Source organism: Rhinopithecus bieti, unplaced genomic scaffold (genome assembly GCF_001698545.2).
Source record: "Rhinopithecus bieti isolate Rb0 unplaced genomic scaffold, ASM169854v2 scaffold_11966, whole genome shotgun sequence".
In the NCBI taxonomy this organism is placed as follows: domain Eukaryota; kingdom Metazoa; phylum Chordata; class Mammalia; order Primates; family Cercopithecidae; genus Rhinopithecus; species Rhinopithecus bieti.
The window spans coordinates 1,245,856-1,273,357 of NW_016807254.1; the positions used below are offsets into that span (position 1 = coordinate 1,245,856).

The following is a 27,502-nucleotide window of genomic DNA, read 5'->3' on the forward strand; positions in this document are numbered from 1 at the left end:
TAAATACATAATTTAATAATACTATTAAATTTTTTTAATATTAACTGTATAGTTACAGGTAAATAATATATATTATTAGATATTATATATTTTTTTAAATCTTCCCACCAGGAAAAGGAAATTCAAGTCCTTATTTTATCTAGTACCATATGTGGGTTTTGCAGTCAAGAATTATCTAAAAGTTTGTATCAAAATAATTTCTTATCCAGTCACTAATGTTTATATTGTTATACTTTTCATGGTGACTTTCAGAGGTTGGTTATATTCGGAGCATATTCTTTTATGCTTCTTGACCTCTTGATGTTATAATCGATGTAATTTTGTTATTTTGCTCTTCAAGATTTCTCATAATTCCCCAATACTTCCTTTCTTTAAAAATCTTCACTTGTTTTTTAATTTTCCCTACCTTTACTTGTATTGTCTTTTCCATTTGAATATTTCCTTAGTGCTCATACTGTGGCAAGAATACAGACATCAGAGAGCAGTAAATGAAGCATAGTTACAGTGTGTAAAGGCACTTCTTGGAGGGGTCATTTCATTAATACAGTAATGCCAGAGCCGCCCAGAGAGGGCTGATATGCAATGTGTCTCTTGATACTGAATTTAGCCATTTGCTCTTTTCTTCATTTCATCTGGAGGCCCCAAGAGCTAATCATTATTGGAAATGGGCTGCTTTGCTAACAGGAGCATATCTTGACATTCCCTGGTGGAGTTGCATCTTTGAATTAGCTAACTATTTATGTTTCTTCTGGGATTTTTGCTTACTTTAACTTAATCTTACAATCAAATTTTATGTCTGTACTTGCTTGGATTTGAGATTCTCCACCTTGTTCAGTCTCTATTACTAAAGGCATCAGTTCAAAATGAAGTTTGCCGAACCGGACAGGTAACATTGCCTTGCTGAACCTGATTTCTTCATCTATAAAACTTGTGGATCATAATTCCTATGACTCACTCTCAGAGTTGAATCATATCAAAAAATTTATGTGTAATAGAGGTGATAGCAAAGAACTTTAAGCTTTATGACATTGGCACTGACCAACCAGGAAGGACACTGGCTTTAAACAGGGACAGAGTTCTGAAGGGCCTCTGCTGTGCAGGATGTAAATCCTTTAGTTACTTAATATTGTAAACTTGAGAGGAGTTTTCAACAGAAGAGCTAAGACAGCCACAGTTGGTGGCATTGCTGTAGTAGGAAGGGGACTCCAGGAAGTAGCTATGTAACAATCAGATAAGAGAGTATTTCAATATTTTAACTACTGCTTCAGTGACAAATATGTCACTCTTATGAGTACTCTGCAAATTTTAGAGTGCTACATTATTTCATAGGATCTATAACGCTTTGATCTTGATTTTGCTGGAAAATAATAATCAAAGGTTTTTATATTATTTGCCAACTATCAGCTGGTTGACAGCAACTCCGAGTTGCCATCAGTTGTGCCATTGATTATGCTGTTTATGCATTTTGTGTTCACAGTGGTTAAAATCTGAATAAAATATACATCTTATAATCAATGAAATACCAAATAGTTAATACTTTAATAGCACCTTGTAATCTATAATATAAAATGCAATTATCCATACCAGTCAATCTTGGGTCATTAAATTAGCCTAACCAGAACAAGAATCATGCTATATGATTTTTGGTTGTTACTCTAATACAATTTTATGTATTTGCATAAATTACTTGATTTTTTTTTACTGAGTGCTTACTATGTGCCAAGCTTATTCTAAGTCCTGAGGGCCTAGCAGTAAGCCAATAGAGTCCCAAACTTCAGGCAGCACACAGCATAAAGACATTCTAGTCATAGCTTTTAAATGTATATTTCTGTGTGTGATAAATACTAAGGACATGTAGGTTGGTCCTGGGTACAATGAGAGTATTTTAATGGGGACTGTTCTTTGGTAAGGTCTAATCAGGATTTTAAATTGTGCTCTGTGAAGCCCTAGGAGGCTTTGCAAATGAATCTTAGTGGCTACTAGGGAAGCAGCCAAGAGATCAGACCCACTTTCTGTTTTTCTTTTCTTTTTTTTTTTGGAGATGAAGTTTCACTCTTGTTGCCCTGGCTAGAGTGCAGTGGCATGATCTTGGCTCACTGCAACCTCCACCTCTCAGGTTCAAGCGATTCTCCTGCCTCAGTCTCCCAAGTAGCTGGGACTACAGGCCTGAGCCACTACACCCAGCTAATTTTTGTTGTATTTTTAGTAGAGACAGGTTTTTGCCATATTGCTTAGGCTGGTCTCGAACTCCTGACCTTAGGTAATCCACCCATCTTGGCCTCCCAAAGTGCTGGGATTACAGGCATGAATCACCATGCTCGGATGATTCACTTTCTAAACCAGAGCATATGTACTCTGTGAGTAATATTTCACTGGAAGACAGAGGTTTTCTGCTAAAATGTAAAGTTAGAAAACCATTGATCTGGTGGACAAAGCACTAAATCTCAGCATGAAAATGTTTAAATTTCCATTTCTACTGCCCATTTATAATTTAACTTCAAATAACCAAACCACGTCTAAACACATGACTGACAAACAAATGATTCCACATTATCTTGATCCTAGCTTTTAGTTAAACGGTAAGGAAAGCTATGTAAATTGTTCTGTTCAGGCTGCTGTGCATGCAATAGCCTTCATTCCATGCTGTGATTACAAAAATTTAGGAACTATCCTGTATCTACTGATGTATAAGTTCCCATGTTTTTTCTCCTTTGGGAAGCATAGAAAAATATCGTTATCATAATGATAATCACAGTATGTTCTGAAGTTGTGATATGCCCTTTATAGTACATTAATTTTCATTTAATTCCAATTAAAACTCTGAGTGATGCTTTATGGAGGTTCAGGACTAAATAGTTTATCCGTGGTGACAGTGCTGAAGCTGCTATTTTAAGCCAGTTTTAAATATAGATTTTTTCTAATAATCATTATTGATATCAAATTATGCCATGCTACTTCTCTACATCAACTTTCTTTATACTAGACATTATAGGATTAAGGGGGTGGGGGATGGGAAGAGGTGTGCACTTCTCTGAGGCAGGCAAAGGTACGCATGTGGGTGAGAAATTGTTACATACATATAACTTGATGCACTAAGACAATGAACCTGTTTGCAAGTAAATAAGCATTTGTTCTAAGAACTAATACGTTACACAGACTTCTTATTAAAAAAAGAATTTTTTGCATATTCCACTAGTTGTGAAATGCTACCATTAAAGTACTCAGAGAGATGTATATAAATAAAATAACTAGTATACCATGGCAGGGTAGATAGCATATGTTACTCAGACTAAAGGGGCTGACAAATCTATGCAGGCAGACCAACCTTCCTGGCTAAGAACCAGGAGTTACGCTTGTTACAGAACTCTCAAGGGTATCATGCAATCAGAGGTCACAATCGAGGCAACAGAAGCAATGTCACCATATCAGAGAATGGGCCAATTCAGACTTGGTCCCTGACAGTCACTGAGGTCAAGGCTTGCAGCAAATAATTGTGTTAAATAGGAATATTCCCTATACACTTTTAGAACTGTCATCTGAACAAACAAGTCCAGGTCATCTGTAGGTTAAATCTAAGATACTTTCCTGGTACTTAGAGCTTACTTTCTAGTCTTAATCCCTGAAAGTTTTTAATCTTATAACTATAACTTTTTTTTGATCAAGTAGATGCTTAATAAATTTTTGTTGTCTGACCTTAACAACAACAATAAAACAAACCTTCATAAATGTATACATTTGTAACTTAATTGCATTTTTATTATTTGCTCTTAAATGTTATTTAAATATTATATAAAATTATGATTACAGTGGTAATATGATTTAAACTCATAAAATATAAAGTGCATTATACTTAAAATAAGAAAAATAGTTTTATATTAAAAGTAAACAATTTCAAATTTTATCAATTACTTATTTATATATCATAGCATGCACCTTATATATAAGCAATTAAATTCAAAAAAGTAATTTTTGATAAAAGACACAAAATTTATAAATAGTAGCAATATGTAGCAAAAGGTGTGTTTATAAATAGGTAGCTGAAACATTCATTTAAATCAAAGAGCAAAAATAAAATGTAGGTGGAATAAAATTGTATTTATGTTTATATGAGACAGATAATGTACAACATTAGTTCACACTTTCTTTAACAACAATTTGAAATTTAGGAATCATTACCACCACTTTGATAGAAAGCTCAGATCACACTTGAAAATTTACTTTATTCATACTTTTATTCTAGGCTGTTAATTTAATAATAAATGTTTAAAACATCTCTAGTTATGCTATAATTTTTGTTATTGCTATAATTTAAATACTTAAACTTTATTATTTTGGTAGAAATTTTATTTCTGTACGTATTTTTCACAACTCATTCTTTGAATATATTCTAGGGGTTCTCCTTTTGTTCAGATAAAAGCTAGGAAAAAAATCAAGAGTTTGATGCTTTGCTTTATTTTACATTAACTTATATTTTACTTTTGAAAATCCTTACCTTTAATATTTAAATTAAACACATACACACACACATTTTCAAGATATAATTCCATATGAAACACACAGTAAAACAAATTATAAAATTGTAAGAGTGGAATTGGCAATAGTTCAACATTCAATTGAAGAAGAGTGAAATTCTATCTTTCTGAGTGTATAATTGGTATATTATCAATAAAAATGTGTAATCCTTATGAGTAATATGGCATATCACATTCTAAAACAGTATCTAAAATAATACTTTCTCACTGTTTAATCAATCCTATAGTTTTTATCTGCTTAGTTTATAATCATTCTTTAAAATGCATGAGATCAACACTGAGAATTTCTTTTGTTTGATAAATCATATGATCCTTATGAAAAGTGTAAACCTCAGCTTAGTTTAAATATCTCAGGCTAAGTGTCAATTTCAGAGGCTTTTCTTAATATTTACTTTTTTAAAATCGTATTTTTAAGTTTAGTTCTTATATATTTTAATCCATAGCTTTATTAACTGTACAAGGAGAAAAGTATCAAACGTATGTTAAACATTAAAACTGCTATTTTAAGGAAATACTTCTTGACCTCATTAAAATAATTAACATTTCATAACATTATATTTCACATCCAAGTTATAGAAAAGCAAAAAAAAATTATCAAAACAAACTACAGTCAATTACATTTTCAGATCAGCAAAATGCACTTGTAAGAGTCTTCCTTTCCCTAATCCAATTGCCAAAGGCATTTTAACAGCTCAAATAGGTGGCTAGAAATATTCCTGCCATATTGTCTGAAATGTACAGGTCTTTTGTAGTTATTGCTCTTCAATAACTTTCAAATTTCTGTAGTTATAAATATTAATACAGTTTAGATTATTACACTCACATACAGACACATACACATCTATATGTGTAAGTTTAATGTATAATTTCTAATGTCACTTGTTTTCAAACTATTCTGGTGAGTTATTCAAATAGTACTATTACTACATGTAATGTATTTACGTATTTATTTTATAATCTCAATTATCATAAATAAGTGGAAATGAGGAATTGCACTGCAAGTTAATCTTTTAGAGATATCTGGTGATAAAATCAATGATTTCATAGTTTTAAATATGATGAATAAATAAAAGCTGATACATTTCAAGTTTTTTACATATTTAAGATACATTATTCCACTTTAAAAGAAAGAATTTCCGTCGAACTGTCTTCTACTTCTTTAATTCTATGGTATTTGACTTGTTTCTAAAATTATCTGAGTTTCGCACTCTAAGACCTGGGTCACAACCTTATTTAGGGACAGGAAATAGTTATCAGGTCACCAAGTGGTCAAATGAAAAAGGATTTGAAATGCTTCAGCACTTAGGACTCTATTCATTGAACTGATTGACTTCTACACTGTTTAAAGTTTGAAGTTTCTCTGCTAGAACTAGTCAGGTTATGCCTACATGTAATTTTAAGAAAAGTCTACATAGAACATAAATAGATTATAAGAGTATAACAGTAAACAAACAACCTTATATGTCTATAAAAAGTAAGCATCTTTAAGACATGCTCAGGTATTTTAATTAAGACCTTACCTGAGTTTAATTCCCTTGGCAGTTGGGCGCAATAAAATTATGTATAGAAGCAAAGGAAACTAAAAATTATTTCTTTATGCTATGTTTCTTCTAAAGTGGATTAAAAACTTGTCATGGTAATTTAGCAGCACACTGAATTTTCATACAGGATAGAATCACATAATTACTCCTGTGCTAATAATGATTAACCAAAGCCCATGATATTTTATTTTCATATATTTATATTCACTTTATTTTATTTCAAGTGAATATACTCTAGGTATGATAATGGAACTGAAAAACATAAAGGAGAATTTGGGGTAAAATGTGTAAATATTTGAGTTGAGCTACTCAGCGTAAGATCAGTTTTGTTGGAGTTCACAATCATTACTGATAATTAAAATGATGTTTTTTTTTTTTTTTTTTTTTTTTTTTTTTTTTTTTTTTTTTTTTTTTTTTTTTTCAGTCTACAAGCCATGTAGTGTCAGGGATTTTAGACAAAGAGAAACTTGTCACCGGAAAAAAAACACTTCAAAAATGTATGAAAAGTGATCGAAGAAAATTAATCCAAAGTACTGCTTCAATAACTCACTTTCCAAAGTTCGGAAGCCTACAAATAGGACATCATGAAAACTATACCAAATACAAGTGTGCTATATTTGCAAATACTTTTCTATATGATTACTAAAACTTGAGAAATTGCTTTGTTTTACAAATGTTGAAGGAAAGAATCCTGTCATTGATGGACAGAAGGTTGGAAAATTAGGCACAGATTTTATGTTTAAGTTTTATTTTATAATAAGAAACTAGGCCATTAAAACTATGTAACCAAAGCTGGAGTGCGTGCACTGGAAGGCCCCTGCAGTCTTTTACAACTTTTCAGAGGCCGCGGTTGTGAACTGGGTTTGCACTCTGCCAGCAGAGCAGCTCTGACCCATGGAGAGCACTCCTTCAGATCAACACTGCCTCGGGCCTTTCTGCTTTCTCCAAGAAGTCTTACATTTCAGGCATCAAGTTGAATTTCTTCTGGAGATGATTAACCCAAACCCATGACAGATTTTTTCCAAGATATCCAACCCCTTATGTTTATTTTATCCTGGCTCTTTTTTGGATGTACTGGACACAAGTAACCTACTCATTTTACATGTTAAAGGGCTGGTGGAGAGCCATTAATTCCCTTAAAAATGAGAAAATATTTCAATGTGTGGGCCTCTATTGTGTGAGCTCACATTAGCTACATGATTTAGAATTTTAAGAAAGATGCTTCTCCTTTATGATAGAATTTTTTAAAGCATTTCATCACATATCATGATAGGGATCTTACACTTTTGGGGAAATGCATTCTCATGGTGTATTAAAAAACAAAATGTTAGAAGGATCAGTTACTATTTCCATAAGCCCAGTTTGTAGGGCTTTCAACTAACCAAATCTTGGCACATACAATTTTAGTTAATAGTCAAACAAAAACATATAAAAGGATTTACTCTCCTTCTAATCTACCAACCCCTGTCATTGTTTCTATTTCTTCAATATTTTTTTTCTTAACTTGGGTGAGATGAGTTGTAGAAAAATAATTCCAGTGTTTTTACGTCCTCAAACTATTTCAAACTCAGAGATGATTGGATGACTTTTTTGAACACGACCATTAATATTTTTTAAAACAGAAACTGTTTTCCTTCTTTGAAGAAATGGTACAAAAGGGGAAGATTTTCATTGCTTTTTGGTGAACATATTCAAATATTAAGAACCTAAGGTTCCAGTTGCAATGGGATTTTATTATAAACATTTAAGTTTAAACATTTTAAACAATAAAATACTTCAAATATATAAATTATTGATACTTACATATAACAATAGAAAGGCTTTCTCAATATTTCAATAATATATTTCTTCTAATATTAACAGAAATACATCAAAGAAAAATACATGAAAAAATAAGGGATATTTTAATGCAGGATTTTGGTTTCAATACAAAACCTGATAAAAAGGCAAGCAGTTTAAGGGAAGGTATAAATTCTCATTTAACCTTTCCTGCCAAGAATTTCCATCAGATGGAAATATGTATATATGTACATGTGCAGATTCCTCACAATGAGATAGGAGAGTAGCTTAAATGTATAAACTACCACAAACACAGACAAGTCCATTTGAACATAAGTGCGTCATTCAAACGTTGCAATTCTGAGAAACTGCAACTGAGTTTAGCATTTGTGTGATGATAAAATGTTGACTCTATGATACATAAGTTTTACATTCTTAAAATTAAATCTAAATGTTATTTATAATAATTCACTTCACTAATGTTCAAATAGTATTTGATATAATCATTTATCTTTAAATAGAAAAATCTCATATACAATTTAAGGTCATCGGTACAAAGAACCATAAGCTATGTTTTGGAAAATTTCAAAAGATAATTTTATTTCCCTATAATATTGATAAATGCTTCAAAATTGTTTTAAACATACATCCTAGAATCACAAGAATTATAGAAATATATTCACTCTTCCAGGTCAGCAATTCTAGAAGGGTTGGTTTTTCTATTCTTCATGAAAAATATTGTAATATAAATTTTATCTTTATAAAGTATATATCAATATCTGAATCAAAATATTTTATCTCTAAGTCGGGGATAAAACTAAGTTAATTTTATAATTAGATTTATTACTGGAATGTTTAAAGATATCAGTTTCTTCTTTAATTCATGCTTCAATGGGCTACCTAAGTTCAAGACCTTATACAGGGTGAAGAAAAGAAATGACATGGGATACTATAAATACTGGGGGTGGTAGGTTAATGCCAGAAGTGTGACTGATTGATTGATTGACATCACCTTGAGATATGTGGATTAAACCTGCTTATCAAATTTGTCCAGCTAAAATTTAGAGTAGAATAGATCATTTATCAGAATCTACATCTTATCTATCAAGTATTTGCGTTTACCATTACCAAGAAAATTCCTTTCCATTGAAAATTTATTGTCTAAGCAGAATAATAAATTTCCCGAATACACACACACAAACATACCATACTTTAAAATGTAATATTTCAAAATGTTTTCAGTTCTAAATTTTAACAAATTTCATTGCAAATGGTTACTGTTCCTGATAATAGCAATAGCTAAGTTCAATACATTCATTGAACTTGTATGTATTAGATACTGTTTTCAGCATTTTACATGTACTAATTCATTTACTCAACTCTGTGAGTTAAGCATTATTTTATCTCATTATGCCAAATTCAAAAATGAGGAAATGGACAAAGAAATGTATAGAGGTCAAGTCATATCCCTAGCAAGGGGCAGAGTTGAAATTTAAACCTAAATTGTCTTGCTCCATAGCCCACTCTCCTAACCATTAGGTTGAACTATCATTTTTTTTTTAAATTAAAATAATGATCCTGAGAAATCTTGCAGAAGGTATTGAAGTTTTAGGGAAAATATGTGGGATCCCCCAGTTCTATTAGAGTACTATAAAATTTTCATGGAAAATATTATTTTTTTTGAGAAACATAAAAACACATATTGACGTTAGTATAGTACCCCTTTCCATTCTTTCAGAAAAAATGTTTCAGAAGCTATGAAACCTTAAAATGAAGGGACAACCTTTATAATGATTAAGTTTTTCAGGGTCCACAACCTCACAGTTGGTTGAGCTTCAGTAGGAAATGATTAAATAAATTCCAAAGTGTGCTAAATAGATCTCAGAGGTGGTTGAGACAGTAGAACTTATAGCTTGAATGTGAACACTGAATGAGTTGTAAGTTTAAGTTGGAAATAGGCCAGTATCTGACTTTGAGTAATAGCAATTGGCAGGAAGAGTGTTTCTGAGAATCCAAAGATTTTTTTAAGTCAGAAATGTTTATTAATTCAACAAACACTTACTGAGTGCCTAGTATAGATGAATCTAATACAGTTACTATGTTCTGAGGATGGGAGGAAGCAGAAATATGATTAAGATTTGATCCCTGACCTTGAAAAGATTAACAGTTGGGAGGAAATAGATAAAAACAGACACAAACGATGTTACAGAGACATGGATGTTACAAAGGCCTGTGGGAGGCTTGGTGTACTAGGAATGACTTGCAGATGAAATGACATTTATCTGAATTGTGAAGGATAAGCGGAAGTGTCGGATGGAAAGGTGATGAGGGTCATTTCAGATAAAGGAAATAGTATAAAGGTTTGCAGAGCAGGACATTTTAGAAAGAACACAGTTTATCATAGTTGGGGATATACTGAAGTATTTTAGTATAATTAAGGAATATTTCAGGAGATGAGGAGGAAAGTTACAATGTGATGGTAGAAAAGTGGACTAGGAACAGTAAGTGAAGGGCGTTGGATATGAAAGACTGGAATTCATACTAGGGGAAACAGAAAGGCACTGCACTATTTTCAACAGCAGTGTGCCATAAGCAGTGTTATGCTTTGTAAAGACATTGCAGTAAAGAAGTAGAAGATAGCATTTTCAAGACTGAGAGATTTGTTGATATTACAAAGGGCACTATTTACAATATTTCAAGGCAAGAGACTCTGAAGTCAGTGGGATATGTGAAGGTAGTGCTTGTATAGGGAATGAGAGAGAAAGAGAGAGAACAGAATTAAGAATGATTTTGACTTTCTAAATTGAGTAAGTGGCTAATGATACTATTAGCAGACAAAGGAAATAAAAATAATCAAACAGGTGGACAGAGTGGAAAGAATATAATATACTTTACGGTATAAATCAAAAGAGGAAGGATAGAGGTAGATATTAGGTTGTTATTGCCTGTAACCATAGGCTACATAATAGAATTAGGTATTCTATCTTGATCTTTCCATTGTGTCATAGGAATAGGTGTGCTGTACACTCCTACAATATTTTGTTTGCCCATTTACATAGGTTTCTCAACTGGACTCAGAGGCTGTTTTTTTTTTTTTTTTTTTTTAAGTCAGAGACTATGTAGTACTCATTTTTGTATCCCTATATTCATCTTTGTATCCCTGGTATTGTGTAGAGAATGAGGTCATATATAAACAAAATTCTACATAATGTTCATATTTAATCAACAAGAATAGATGGAGAAGATAATTAAAAAGGAGTGGTCCCAGGTAAATAGAAGAACCAAGAGAGAATGGAAGTGAAGATGTAAGGGACTAAGACAAATTATGGGGAGAATGATGAATGAAATACTGAAGAAGATAAGTAGAATGAGGATAGAAAAGAGGTTTCTGAATTTAGTAACTAAGAGACAAACACTGATTACTATAATGAATGTAATTTGAGTAGAATGTACACCATGAATAACTTTATTAAGAGGATTGTATATCAGCTTATAAATGTCAACGCGTCTCTCTTACTAGGCTTATCTTCTGAAGTATAAACTGGTATTTGCTGGTGCCTCCCAACTCAAGGACAGTGGAAGACAATGAAAGCTCAAAAGTAAGTTTTGAAAAAATAAAAAATGCAGAATAACTAAAGGTGAGGAATAAAGACACTGATTAGACTGCCTAAGAAGGTTGGCAAGGATTAAAGACAGATGAATGAGATAGTGGTCTGAGGAGGCAGAATAATATTTTCAATGACAGCATTACAGCTTGTCTACATATTTATTTTAACAAACTAAGGCAGATGATGGAGACAGAAATTTAAGAAACACATGACAGGAGATAACTAAATATGGGATCACCATGGAAGATCATCATGGATCAGTAGGACAACATCCAAAGAAAGAGGAAAATTTTAGCCATAAAAAGTAAATGGGACACCAATTGCTAAGAGAGAAGGAAAGAATGTGATAGAAAAATTTTGAATGATAATGGAAATAAAAATAATAATTGCTGTCACATACTGAGCACCGCTTACTACTGTAAATAGTTCTCTCACTCCTCACAACATCTCTCTGGGATACATATTATTCTTCTCATTCCATAGGTGAGATGCAAATTGAACATACTCATACTTGGTAACCATGATTTATGTGCTGTTTTTCCACCTACATCTCCATATCTATTATGCTCTCCCTGGTCTAAGTTACCATCTCTGTGCCAAACCACTGCCATGATCTTTTGACTGGTATTGTATTTACTCTTGTTTCCTTCCTATTAATCCTTCACACCATATGTTTCATAATTGTTACTTGGAAAACAAATCTGACCATTTTATCTTTTGCTTACAATCCTATAGTGGCTGTTATCATTGGAATATAGAAAGTCAAATCCTCAATATGGACTAAAAAGGACAGACTAAAATTGCTCTGTGCCTTACCAATTTCTCCAGCATCATCTCCCTCCTTGTTCTCTGGCCATACCTACCTTCTTTCAGTTCTTTGAATGGCCCAGGCTAACCCAGTCTTCAAAGTCTTTCAACAGGACATGTCTTAGTCTGAAATAGTCATTCTACACAACCTCCCCTCTTGCCTAGTTACTTTTACTAAGCCTTCAAACTCAGTCCAAGTGTCACTTCTTCCCTCATGTCTCTGGGCTAGATTCATAATGAGCTTCCCTCCACAGAGCTTTACTCAGTTGTGTTATACACTTACATGAAGTATTTATGTTGCCTCCCGTTCCCCAATCCCTGCTTCTAGATAGTGAACTGTATTACACGTGGTTTGTGTTTATGTCATTGATCACTGTACCCTCATCTTTTTCCGCAATGCCAAACTCAAAGCAGAAATTTGATAAACATGTACTGGTAGAATAAATAGGGAAGATAAGGAATTAAATCGTAGTTAATACATTCTAAAGGTGAGCTCATTCTTGTAGCTTTTATACATTTTTATTCAATTTACCCAATGACTTTGTGTGGTGTATATTACTTGTTCCAATTAATTGATGAGGAAAATCAAGTACAGAAAGGTTAAGTAACTTAACCAAAATCACATAGGTTTGTACTAGAGTCAAAACTCCGTCTTATATAATTCCAAATTGGTGAATATGATTTTATTCCACCACTGCTGTATAGATAGCAAAATAGAAAGAAATGTAAGACTCATCTAAAACAAAACAAAAAAACCGACCAAAAACCATTTTAGGCATAAGTAATTTGATGCACAGTTTAAAAAACTCAAAGCATAATGTTATTGTTACCATGACTATAAATATTATAGACCCATCCAAAATTCTTATTATTGTTAAAACCCCTGAACCAAGCCAATGATTATTTAGATTTAACCACATAGTAAACCTTCTTTGCTTTTTATTAATTCCTGTATCTCCTAGATTTTATCTAGAAGTCTTTTTCTTCTGCCTGAAGAACACTCTTGAGTATTTACTTTATAATTGATCTGATATACTTGAATGTATTGGTAGCAAATATACTCTTTTTTCTCCCTGCTCAGAGAGACTGCTCATGGTGTTCTCTCTCATCATAGAATGTTTATTCTCTAAGCCTGTGTGAGCTGTCATCTTGAGATCTCTTTTCACTATCATCATGAAATTCCTTTGCTTCTTTCTCTTGCTGGATCTCATTCGTTTTTATTGGTTTACCACTTCAGTGGAGCAGTTCCCTCAGTAGCTTTCTGAGTAAGGGTGCAAGGGAAATAAATTAAGACTTAGCATTCTTTTATATTCTTATATTTTATTAATAGTTTCCCTGTTTATATAATTTTAGATTGGAAATAACTTTTTCTAAGAATGTTGAAAATACTGTTCTATTGTTTTCTAGGGTCCAAGGCTACTGTCAAGAAATTCAATATATTTTAGATAACTGATCCATTGCAAGAGATCTGGTTTTCCTTTTGGAGGACTTTGAGGTTCGTTTCATTGTCGTTGGTTTTATGATATTTCTCAAATATGTGCCAAAAAGATTGGTTTATTTTCATTCATTTTCCTAACATGAATTTTATGTTTTGATTGGTTTTATGACATTTTCAAATATGTGCCAAAAGATTGGTTTATTTTCATTCATTTTCCTAACATTTAGTGGGTCCCTTGATCTGGAAAATGGTCCTTTAGTTTTGGAAATTTTTTTTGGAATTATTTCTTTGACAATTTTCTTCTGTCTGTTTGTTGTTGACATTGCTGCTATTCTCTGTTTCTGGATCTCAGATTTTTGTTTGTTTGTTTGTTTGTTTGTTTTTGTTTTGAGATGTCGTCTTGCTCTGTCACCCAGGCTGGAGTGCAGTGGCATGATCTTGGCTCACTACAGCTTCTGCCTCTCAGGTCCAAGTGATTCTCTTGTATCAGCCTCCCAAGTACCTGGGACTAAAGGCACATAGCACTATGCCCAGCTTTTTTTTTTTTTTTTTTTTTTTCTCGTATTTTTAGTACAAACAGGGTTTCGCCATGTTTTCCAGGCTGATCTAGAACTATTGGCCTCAACCATCTGGCCTCCCGAAGTGCTGGGATTACAGGCATGAGCCACCGCTCCCGGCCTGGATCTCTGATTATTTATCAAATGTTGGACCTCCTGAACTTACTCTCTATTTATACTTTCTTTTGTGTGTTAGTCTATCATTCTGTATTTTTTGCTCTGGTTTCTGGGAGATTTATTTAACACTATCTTCTGCCGACTTTTTTTTTTTTTTAATTTCTGCTATCATGTTTTACTTTCAGAGATATTTTGGGGCTCTGATCTCCCTTTTCTTATTATAGCATCTCATTCTATTTCATGGACATACCTTTTTATGTCTATGAAAATATTGATGGTATTCTTGAAGATGTTTTTCATCTGGTATCTTTATTATGCTTGTTACTTTTTTCTCTAATTTTCATGTTATATGTTTTCTTTTGTTTGTTTAATGATCATTATTTGTGGACTTCTCTTTTAGACTGGGGGTCTATAAAGTTGATAGGAAACTGCATAAATGGGCAAACCCTACTGTCTGAGAGCTTCACCTAAAGGTGACTTACCTGAATCCTATATTGAAATACCTGACGTCAGTTTTTAGATGTTTCCTCTTGCACTGATAAGAATCTTCAGAAAGACTCCTCTTTTAATCTCTTGCCTGGAGACTAAAGGTATGGTGTTATGGTCTAAGTATTTGTGTACTCCCAAAACTCATATATTGAAACCCAAATCCCCAATATCAGTGATGGTATTTGTAATGGGGTCTTGGAAGGAAGTAATTAGGGTTAAATTAGGAAATGAGGGTGGGACCCTCATGATGGGATTACCAGTCCTGTAAGAAGAAGAGAAAGACTCTCTCTCTCTCTCTCTCTCTCTCTCTCTCTCTCCCTCTCTGTCTCTCTCTCTCTCTCTCTCTCTCTCCCTCTCTGTCTCTCTCTCTCTCTCTCTGTGTGTGTGTGTGTATCTGTGTGTGTATGAGAGATTGCTTGTGTAGTCTCTAGCTTTCTGAGTGCATGCATGCGCATGTAAGGATATGGCAAGCAGGTGGCTGTCAACAATCCAAGACAAGAGCCCTCAGCAGGAATTGAATTAGCTAGAACCTTGACGTTGGACTCCAGTGTGCAGATTTGTGAGAAATAAATTTCTGTTCTCTAAGGCACCCAGACTATGGTATTTTGTTATGGGAGCATGAGTTCACCAGGACACATATATCAGCATTCTGGGAGTTAATTAGAAGAATGGCCTAAGGCCTTAGCATTTAATATGCTTCCTATAATTACTCTTAGTTTTAATAAGACACCAAGAATCTCAAATAACCCTGGTATTCTCAAACACAGAGACTGTATTTACAGAATTAAAGTTAATGTTAAATTTACAGAATTTTATTACAGAATTAATGTTAAAAATGTTGTTGAGGTAAGACAAATATATGTATTTTATCTAATTTAACTTATTTGTTTATTTTTGAAACAGAGTCTTGCTTTGTCACCAGGCTGGAGTGCAGTGGCATGAACTCGGCTCACTGCAACCTCTGCCTCCCAGGTTCAAGCGATTCTCCTGCCTTAGCTTCCCGAGTAGCTGGAACTACAGGTGTGCACCACCATGCCAGCTATTTTTTAATTATTATTATTTATTTTTAGTAGAAATGGGGTTTTGTCATGTTCACCAGGGTGGTCTCAATCTCTTGAGCTCGTGATCCACCCACCCTGGCCTCATGAACTGCTGGGATTACAGGTGTGAGCCGCTGCACCCGGCCAATATATTTATTTTAATACCCACTTCATCTCATATCACGAGGGCCTAATTCCATCAATTCCCAAACCTTTGACATAGAGATAGTTCTCATATTTTCCCATTGCTGGTTTAAGCTTTTGCCTTCTCTTTATTATTCACTTATTTACTTTCTAGCCTAAAAAGTTCTATTGCTGTTGCCCTTTCCTAATATTCCCATATTTGCTCATCTATATCTTTAAAAAGCCTCCACAGAAATTTTAGGGAGGTTTTCAGCTGCATCATTTTTATCCAGAAGCCATTAGATTCTCATTTAATTTTCAATATATCATGAGAAGTAAAGGCTACATGAGATTCTGATTTTTCAATTGAGAAAACCAGGACATGGAGTACATAGCTAGCGAGTGTCTATGCAAGATTTAACACAAGACTTTCTCAGTCTAAATCCAATATTACTTCATTATTTCATGTAGCCTAGTTTAGATAAAAGGGAAATATTCTTAAGGTTGACAAACTTTCCAAGATGTTGTTATAATTCTCTGAGACTTTGATAGAATTTCTAGCTATTTCAGAAATATAGAAAGTGTCCTATGAGAGGTAGGTGGGTACCTGATACAGATGACAGAGAAGTTTCTTACAATGGGCAAGGGACAAAGGGGTGCCATGGACTTCACCAAAGTTATTACTTTCTCTGTGAAGCTTTGGCTCAGGAACCCAGGTGCCTTCACTCTTCTTTGTGGCTGTCCCGGAAAGCATCAATTGGGGAAGTGGGTGGTATGAGTGCTTTGCTTTCATTTCTGAAGGAGGAAGTTTTGTTAGATATAAACTTTCGTGGTGGAAGATATTTTATTTTAGCACTTTGAAGCTACTACTACATTATTGCATTAGTCAGCTTGGGTTGCTATAATAAAATACCACAAAGACTGGGATGCTTAAAGAACAGAAATTTATTTGCTCACAGTTGTGGAAGCTAAAAGTCCAAGACCCAGGTGCTGGAAGGTGTGGTTTCTTCAGAGGCTTCTCTCCTTGGCTTGCAGATGGCCACCTTCTCTTTATATGTGCTTGCCTCTGTACCCACACACTCCTGGTGTCTCTTCCTCTTCTAAAAAGGACATTCATTCTATTGGATTATGGACCCACCCTTCTGACCGAATTTCATCTTTATTACCTCTTTCAGTCCCTAGCTCCAAATACAGCCGAATTGGACATGAAGGCTTCAACCTACAAATTTTTGAAGGACATAACTCAGTCCATAACAATTATCTTCTGGCTTTAATTGTTTCTCTGAAGAAGTTAGCTTTATTACTGATGCTTCTTTGAAGATAATGTATCTTTTTCTGTGGCTCTTATTAAAATTTCTGTCTTTGTCTTTGGTTTTAGCAATTTTATGATGATATACCAAGATGTGGTTTTTATTGTATATATTTTCTTCATGCACATTAAGTTTCTTGCATTTACAACTTCAGCTTTTTCTTCACTTTTGGTAAATATTCAACCATAAATTCTTCAAATGTTACTTGTACTCCACTACCTCACACTTCTCTTTATTGGATTCTACATGTGTTTCAGTTCACTAATTCTCTCTTCAGTTTTGATTAATCTGTAGCTGAATCCATCCATTGAATTTTTAAGTTCAGTTGTGGTTTTAAGTTATAAACTTTTGCTTTGGATATTTTTATAGGTTTAATATCTTGCTGAAATTCTTAATTTCTTCTTCCATATCCTCAAAGATACTAAGTACATTTATTTTAAAATCTCTATTATCTAAAGTCTCATTGACTCTATTTCTATTGTCTATTGCTATCTCTTGTTCAATAACAATGTCTCATCTCTTTCCATGTCTATTTTTCACTGTGTGCCAGGTATTTTATATGAAAAGTTGTGGAGATAAAAAGAAGTCTAGAATTATATTATCTATTTTAGAGATGATTTATTTTGTTTCAGGTAAGAGGCTAGTGAAAATCTATTTCCAGTTGACCTAGGCAAGTAACATCAAAATTTTCTCAGCTTCTCAGTTCTTTGGATTTCCTTCTTGACTTACAATTCCTTACTTGTTAGTTCTCCAATGAGTTCAACGAAATTTTAAAACAAAAATTTTACAGTTTTTGTAGTTGTTCTCTGAAGTACAGTTGATCAGAATTACATAGTCCTCTATTATGAGACATGGAAGTACTCTTATTTTTTAATAAAAAGTACACAGGCTACATAAGGTCCATTTCAAAACCTCTAAGAGCTCTGAAATCTCTTCCTATTTAAAATTTAACCATATACATATCTCATCTATATATATACACACACACACGTATAAAAGTGTATCTATGTATAAATATATATGTTATATATATTTATACCTGGGATATGAAAATTATATATACATATACTATGTATGTATATATAATTTTCATATCTACATAGTATATACGAATCCTTATTTTGTTAAGAACATGTTTGTGCATGTATACACTTGTACTAAGAAAATATCTTCATTTTATTTCTTTTCTTTTTTCTTAATTATGTGATGTAAGTTTTACTGACTTCATATCAGCATTTAAGTAAATATATGTGTGTGTGTATATATATATACACACATATTATATGCACATACAAATACATACTTTGGAATAGAACAAAAATATTCAATTATGGCAGAATTAGGGGGAAATACAAAAAATATGAGCTATTTATAATCAATTTGGATTAAAAAAAATAGTTGAATAGGTTGCTCTCAGACCTCAGATTGCCATTCCCTGAATCTACCTTATCCAGAGATAAATAATTTTTTTTTAAGTTATAGTTTGTTTTATGCTTCAGTGGACCAAATTCTCTAATCAGATTTTTTTTCTGTAGAAAATTGAAATTTATTTCAAACCTTATATTACTAAATGGTGTGGTACTGCCTAGAATATATTTAGGAAGTTTTAATTATAAGATGTCATATACATTTACTTTCTTTCTTAATCATATGTTTATTGAGAGCCAACATACTACTAGCACTGCTCTAAGTGCTGAGGATATAAGAATAAACTATCCTGACATGGCTCTCCTTCCATACTATTGCTGGAGCCACAATATATAAGTAAGTAAGCAGTTTAAATTAATGAATGAGGCAATAGCAAATAAATGCCCCAAAATGACAGGTGTTATGAGAGTCAGGAGCTGGTAAGAGAGGAAAGCGCTACGTGAAATAGTGTTACAGGGACACGTTCTCACACTGGATAAATGTGAAATTAAACAATAAGACAGCCATTTGTGTAAAATGCTAAGGGTACTGTTTAGGCAGAAAGAGGATGAAATACAAAAGCTACAAAATAATAAAGTGCTTATCATACTTGAGGAAAAGAAAGAGGGCTTGACAATTATAGTCCCGTAGTCCATGATAATTAATATCAAGCCCAGCTTTCATTCAAAGGACAACAGGAGGCCATGAAAAGATTTTAGATAATTATATCAAGAGCTATCATATTACATTAAAAAAATAAAAACATAGCTCCTGATCTTCAATTTTCTAAGGGCTTCCAACTTACATTTCAATTTTATTTAGTTTTGTTACTGACTCTGTCTCCAGGTTCCTCTCTCCCTACTAAAAAAAAATCATGCAAAAATCAGATTACAAGATTTTGTGACTTTATCCTTTATTCCTTGCAAATGCAGGCAGATTTCTACTGACACTATCTTTTCCAAAAGGAATGAAGTTTTGTCTTCTATCTCAAAAGTTGCTTGTGAGAATGTCATTAATTAGTAGAGAAAAAGTACTTAGAACAGTGCCTTGTACAAATGATAAATGATAAGCAACACTAAGGAGGCTATTATATTATATGGTATATAATAATTTCCTCAGGATACTATTGAAATATAGTGAGTGGTGTTGTGAGACAGGTTAATTTTACCCTACTGATGATGTGTTGTTGCCATGGTATTCCTCACAGTATTGCCTCTGACCAAGGCACACACTTCATAGTTAAAGAAGTGTGGCAGTGGCTCATCCTCATGGAATTCACTGGTCTTACCATATTCCCCATCATCCTGAAGCAGCTGCATTGATCGAATGGTGGAATGGCCTTTCAAAGTCACAATTACAATACAAAATAGGTGACAATACTTTGCAGACCAGGGGCAAAGTTCTCCAGAAGGCTGTGTATGCCCTGAATCAGTGTCCAATATATGGTACTGTTCCTCCCATAGCCAGGATTCACAGGTCCAGGAATTAAGGGACGGAAGTGGAAGTGGCACCACTCACCATCACCCCTAGTGATCCACTAGCAAAATGTTTGCTTCCTGTTCCTATGACATTATATTCTGCTGGCCTAGAGGTCTTAGTTCCAAAGGGAGGAATGCTGCTACCAGGAGATACAACAATGATTTCATTAAACTGGAAGTTAATATTGCCACCTGGCTATTTTGGGCTCCTCCTACCTCTAAGTCAACAAGCTAACAAGGGAGTTGCAGTGTTGGCTGGGGTGATTGGCCCAGACTATCAAGATGAAGTCTACTACTTTATGATGGAGGTAAGGAAGAGTATGCATGCGACAGGAGATCCCTTAGGGTGGCCCTTAGTATTACCATGCCCTGTGATTAAGGTCAATAGGAAACTACAGGAACCCACTCCAGCCAGGACTACAAATGGCCCAGCCCCTTCAGAAATGAAGGTTTGGGTCACTCCTCCAGGTAAAAAACTATGACCTGCTGAGGTGCTTGCTAAAGGCAATGGGATGGGTATTAGAAGTAGGACTGTGATTGTCAAGAGTATTTTCTTCTTATTTTATTAAGAACACTTTTGTGCATGTATACACTTGCACTAATATCTTCATTTTATTTCCTTTCTTTTTCCTTTATCATGTGCCATAAAATTTATTGATTTCATGTCAGGATTTAAGTGTTGTTAACATTATGTAATAGCATTTAGGTTAAGAATTAGTGCACTTCTGATTGTAAGAATGCTAGCTGCATTAGGTTAGGCATTATTATGCCCTTATTATTGTCTTTATTTGAAGATTACGTGTGATGTCAGGAGATGTGAATGGGTTCAAGTTGACAAGGGGTGGACTTGTGATGGTTAATACTGAGTGTCAACTTGATTGGATAGAAGAATGCAAAGTATTGTTCCTGGTTGTGTCTGTGAGGGTGTTGCCAAAGGAGATTAACATTTGAGTCAGTAAACAGGGAAAAGCAGGCCCACCTTCAACCTGGGTGGGTACCATCTAATCAGCTGCCAGCTTGGCTTGTATTAAGTAGGCAGGAGAAGATGGAAGAGAGACTTGCTAAGTCTTCCAGCCTTCATTTTTCTCCCGTGCTGGATGTCTCCTGCCCTAGATCACTGGGCTCCAAGTTCTTCAGCTTTTGGACTCTTGGACTTACACCAGTGGTTTGCAAAGGGCACTTGGGGCTTCAGCAAAAGACTGAAGACCGCACTGTTGGCTTCCCTACTTTTGAAGTTTTGAGACTCAGGCTGGCTTCCTTGCTCCTCAGCTTGCAGATGGCCTATTGTGGGGCTTCACTTTGTGATCGTGTTAGTCAATACTTTTTAATAAATTCCCTTTATATATACATCTATCCTATTAGTTCTGTCCCTCTAGAGAACCCTGACTAATAATACGCATGGCATACAAAAGTTTATTCAGGATATTATAGAAACACAGTGAGTGGTGTTCTAAACTATAATCAGAAAAGTCTTCCTAAAAAATTAAATGCCTGAGATAATACAAATTAGCCAAATGAAGAAATTTTTCTGGATTGCATAGAACAATGAGTCCAATTTGGTAAAGGAAACTGCATGTTAAAAAACATTATATAAGCATATTGCAACTCCATCTATTTTAAAACTGTTTAATGCCAGGGTCATTTGTATTTTTCATTTATTCATCAAAAAACATTTATTAAGCATCCATTATACATTAGGCACCGTGCTAAGGGCTAGGGGTATTAAAGAAATACATGGAGCTCAAAACTTAGTAGGAAAACAGTAATTCAAAATGTAATGTTTATTGGAGACTGACATACTGATAAATTACATTTTATTAATCTTTGTATCCATGATAATTTCGACTAATTATTGAAACTTGCTCAGTAGAATAAAATTATGAGCATCTCTTCTTACGGAGATGCCTTCACGTATTTTGTTGCCTGCATATGCCCTGTGGTATTTATGCTGCCATCTCTTAATATATAGTCATTGGCACTACTAGCAAGTACTATATACAGCTAGGGAAATGCAAGACCTACTTTAAAGCAATCTACACAATATAAACTGTTTTCTAAGCTGGCATTAAAAAGAAGTCAGGAGGAGAAAATGTTTATAATTCTAAAGTAAAAAGCATCACAAAAGAAATGCTCTGGAGTAAAATTATAGAAGTTATAGGTTTCTTAATATATTCAATATTTAAACATTTAATATAAAAATATTTGAATATATGTTTATGAAACCATGGGTTATCTGCAAATCTTCTATTTTATAAAAGAATAAATAGGAAGCATGTTAATGATGACAGCAGCAGACTGGGAATTAAGAAAACCTGACTTGAAATCAAGTATAATTGTCCCAGGCAATGGAGGAGCTAAGACTAAACCTGCATTCCTGAGGAGGTTGTCGGACCAGACTAAATTTTTTTCCTGGCTTGCCTGACTTCCTTCCCTGACCAAAGCCAGAAGTCTGAATTTGGCATTGACTTTAGAAGTAGCAAATTTAGAAGTTTCAGTAGATGAGGGCAGGAAAGTGACTTAATTTATGTCTAAATAAAAATAGGAATAATGAAACAAAAATATAGGCTATGTAGGGAGGTTCCCATATATCGGAAAATTAAAAAGTGATTCAAAATGTGGGAGATTTCTCAAAGAACTGAAAACAGAACTACCATTAGACACAGTGATCCTATTACTGGGTATATACCCAAAGGAAAACAAATCATTCTACCAAAAAGACATGCACTTGTATGTACATCGCAGCACTAGTCACAATAGCAAAGACATGAAATCAACCTGGGTGCTCATCAACAGTGGATTGGATAAAGAAAATATGGAATACATACATCACAGAATACTATGAAACCATAAAAATGTATCAAATCGGCCGGGCGCCGTGGGTCACACCTGTAATCCTAGCACTTTGGGAGGCCAAGGCAGGCGGATTGCCTGAGCTCAGGAGTTTGAGACCAACCTGGGCAACACGGTGAAACTCCGTCTCTACTAAAATACGAAAGAAATTAGCCGGGCGTGGTGGCGTGCGCCTCTAATGCCAGCTACTCGGGAGGATGAGGCAGGAGAATTGCTTGAACCCAGGAGGCAGAGGTTGCAGTGAGCTGAGATAGCGTCACTACACTCGAGCCTGCGTGACAGAGCAAGACTCCATCTCAATAAATAAATTAATTAATTAATTAATTAAAAAGTATGAAATCATGTCCTTTCCAGCAACATGGAGGCCATTATCTTAAGCCAATTAATGCAGGAACAGAAAACCAAATACTGCATGTTCTCACTTGTAAGTGGGAGCTAAACATTGGGTGCACATGGATGCAAAGATAGAAACAATAGACCGCGGGAACTGCTAGAGTGGGGAGAGAGGGAGGAAAGCAAGGGCTGAAAAACTACCTGTTTGTTATTATGCTCTTTACTTGAGTGATGGGATCATTTGTAGCCCAAACCTCAGTGTCACACACAATATACCAACTTAACAAAACTGCCCATGTTACCCCTGAATCTAAAATAAAAGTTGGAATTATTTTTAAAATGGTCACTCTTTACTAAGAATCTAATAGATTTGATATTTAATATTAGGTTATCATAATAATATCAATAATAACATTATCCAAGGTAGCAGCTACTTACAGGTCACAAATGAAATCTTCATTACCATGATGACACTAAATTATATCCTTAATTATATTAATGCAATTATGAGAAAGCAATAAAAAACAAAATTAATTATGGTTTTCTCAGAGTTTTATCTTATTTTAATAATTAGTCTTTTTACTTTTTTCCTAAGTGTTTTAATTCTAAGTGGTATAAATTTCAGAGTTACCTGGTAATCTTTTTTCTCTAACATTTGTGTTTTGTTTTGATTTTGCTAGCTTTATTTGTCAAAGAAATTATTACCATTTCCCTTCAGCCACTTGTTTTCTGTGTAGAAACCTTGGTCAAGTCACCTATCAATCTCTCGATACTACAGTTTTATCATCTGTAAAATGTTGACAGTTATAATACCTTTCTCAAAGTTTCTGAAAGCATTCAATCAGAGAACGTAAGTAAACTCTCAACACAGTACTTAATGATAAATGGAATAAAGACAACTAATTGTAAACAAGAACAACAAGGAATGGCATACTTTTAAAATGACTATTGCTAATGATTATATTTAGAGCACTTAATATGTACTTAGATAGTGTGTTCCAAGCTTCTCACAAATAAAATCTTCTCACAATACTCCCCATGCCTAAGTATTGTTCCCCTCTAATTTCATAGATGAAAAATAATGAGAAACAGAGAGGTTAAATAACCTCCCCAAGGTCACACAGCTAATAAACGATAAAGTCAAGCTTCAAACTGTGTTGGACTAACTCCAGAATCTACACTAATGTCCATTAAGTTACGCTTGCTCTTATGCAAGTGATGAATATAAAGGATGTCAGAGCTCCAAACTAAACAATTAAAAAAAAAAAAAAAAAAAAGAAACTTGGCTGGAGATCTTCAAGGCAATAACCAACAAATGGTTTTGAGTTCTAAGACAATACAGGATATTGAAGCCCAAGTAGGTATTACAGGTTGATAACAAAGGTAAATAAAGACAGGCATCTGATTCAAAATAAATATAAATAAACAAATAAATAAAATAAGCCAATGTAAAATATTCGAAGAGTTCAGGCTCTCAGACTTGTCTCATAGAAACAACTGGCTAATATCTGACACATGGCTTATATATGAGGTGACTCTGGGGACAGGAGTGGTCAAAGGCTCCTCAGACTTGATTAGGTTAAATATCTAAATCTGGTAGCTGGACAAAAATGGTGAACATTTTATGAATATAGAAAAAATAGAAGGACATCCTGTAAAACGTGGACTGTTAAAATGATATAGTATTTTACCTTATATTTTAATATAATTTGATGTTTACTATCAACTATTCCTTGAATTTAAGCATACTTTTAATCATAGACCAACAGAGATATATCTACCATGCTTTCTTGTTACTAATGATTTTGCTGGGGATGTTCAGAAAAGCCACAATAAAATCAAATTTGTAAGAAAAATCATGGAAACTCCATATAGTCAATATTGCAGAGTAGAGATAGAAAGTAATTTAGTTTTTTTTTTTAATTTATACAGTGTTACTAAAATAAATGTGGATTTTGGAAAGCAATAGTCAAGCAATTCTACAGTATGATCCAATTTCAACAAAACCGAGGAAATTGTAAGACAGTGCTGGCATACCATTGTGTTGAGATACTGTTCCACATGGAATTATTAAATACGAACCTACAGCAAAATTTAATTTTGATCTTCCTCACTTTTCTGGGGGGGCATCAGATGCCCAATCACTAATTTTATTTGATTTTTTTTTCCTTAGGGAATAAAAGATCTTCCAATGTTCTAAAATCAGATTTGGTGATAGTTATGTAACTGTAAATATAGAAGAGTTCATTGTATTGTACTTTTAAAAGGGGTGCATTTTATCATAAGACAGTTGTATCTCAAAAGAATTGGGTTCAGGAGGCACCCTCTACTGGGCAGTAGGGGTTAGTTGGGATATTTCATTGGAAGTTGCACTCCGTGGCATCAGGAAATACCTGTGATTCTCTGAAGTGAGTAATTCCAGAGTAGCAGTTAAAGACAACATGGGGTTCAACTTGGCCAGCAATGAATAAATGATTTTGCCTCACTTTTCCTCACTCTTTTCCCCTTACAAAAGGGACAAGAATAAACATCTTAACTGTTAAAAAAAAATCTTCCATATAAAACTGTTTTTGCCAAGCCTATTCCTAAACAAACAAACAACAACAACAAAAAAACCCTATAGTACATTAGAAAATCTGGTAAAGACATAAAACTCATTCAGTGAAATTAATGACATGCCAAATGTACTTTACTTGGTTCCCAAAGAAAGCAAACTAAACAGAATTCACATGGGGGAAAGAAAATAAAATCATAGAACATCACATCATAAAGCTTATGTGGAAATGTTTTATATTCTATAGGCCACTTTGACTTTATCACTACTTTGAACTATTTCTAGCATATTTTATACCAGTATACAATTCAATAAACATATCATACATACATATTATACTATTCTAGATGGTGATATAGCTTCACATTTAATAGAACAAGATAAAATGCAAGAGAACCTATTAGGATAGATTTCTCTTTACAAGTCTGAGATACATGTTAAATTAAAGGACGAAAACACCCTGCTCATCTTTCTTCCTAGGCATTTCTTTTCTAATGCAACAACATTCCTATTTAACAAACAATATCTATAGAATTGTTACTGATTTTAGCAGAATTTCTACATTTTTTAAAAAAGACTGAAATGGTACAGTTACGACTAACAATGAAATACACTCTGATTAAAACTCCAGCCTTATTTTAAATTGGGAACATATTTTAATTCTATCAAAATATTAATCCATAAATATTTGTTGAAATAATACTGTGTTTTGACATGGATAATGGGCACCAAAATTTTTAAATGTTTTACTATGGAAAATATTTAATATAAAAAAAGAATGTAAAGGAAATCCCTACATACTATCATCATCTATTGGTCCAACAATTTCAATAATTTCCCATACTTGCTTTATTTATCTTTCTATATATGGTTTTATTACTATCTTTTTTTTTTTTTTTTTTTTTTTTTTTTTTTTTTTTTTTTTTGCTGTTGTTTGAGAGGGAGTCTCACTCTGTCACCCAGGCTGGAGTGCAGTGGTTGGATCTCTGCTCACTGCAAGCTCCGCCTCCTGGGTTCATGCCATTCTCCTGCCTCAGACTCCCGAGTAGCTGGGACTACAGGCACCCGCCACCACACCTGGCTAATTTTTTTGTATTTTTAGTAGAGACGGGGTTTCACCGTGTTAGCCACGGTGGTCGATCTCCTGACCTCGTGATCCGCCCCCCTTGGCTTCCCAAAGTGCTGGGATTACAGGTGTGAGCCCCCGCGCCTGGACTATTGCTATCTACTTTAAGGAAAATTCTAGACTCCATGACTTCTACCCCTACATACTTCAGTAGGCATTTCTAGGATGGTATAAATTTGGTGGTTACCAAACTTTTCTTTAGTTTGAGACATTACAAAACAGAAATGTAAATCAAATTGTTTCCATTTTCAATCGTGCTATGAAGATGCCTAAATTTTAAGATTTATTTAAATCTTATAGAAGACAAAATATTGAAAATGTTCATAGGTCCTTTTCATTAAAATATGATTCTCCTTTTCTATTAAAATTGCTATCCAAATACAGGTTAAATTATGAAAAAAATATACTAAAAT

General features: G+C 33.8%; 1 protein-coding gene across 1 annotated transcript in view; it reads right to left on the reverse strand.

The window, feature by feature from the left end:
* Positions 1 to 27,502, reverse strand: part of LRRIQ1 (leucine rich repeats and IQ motif containing 1) — a 238,671-nt gene that overhangs the window by 60,454 nt on the left and 150,715 nt on the right.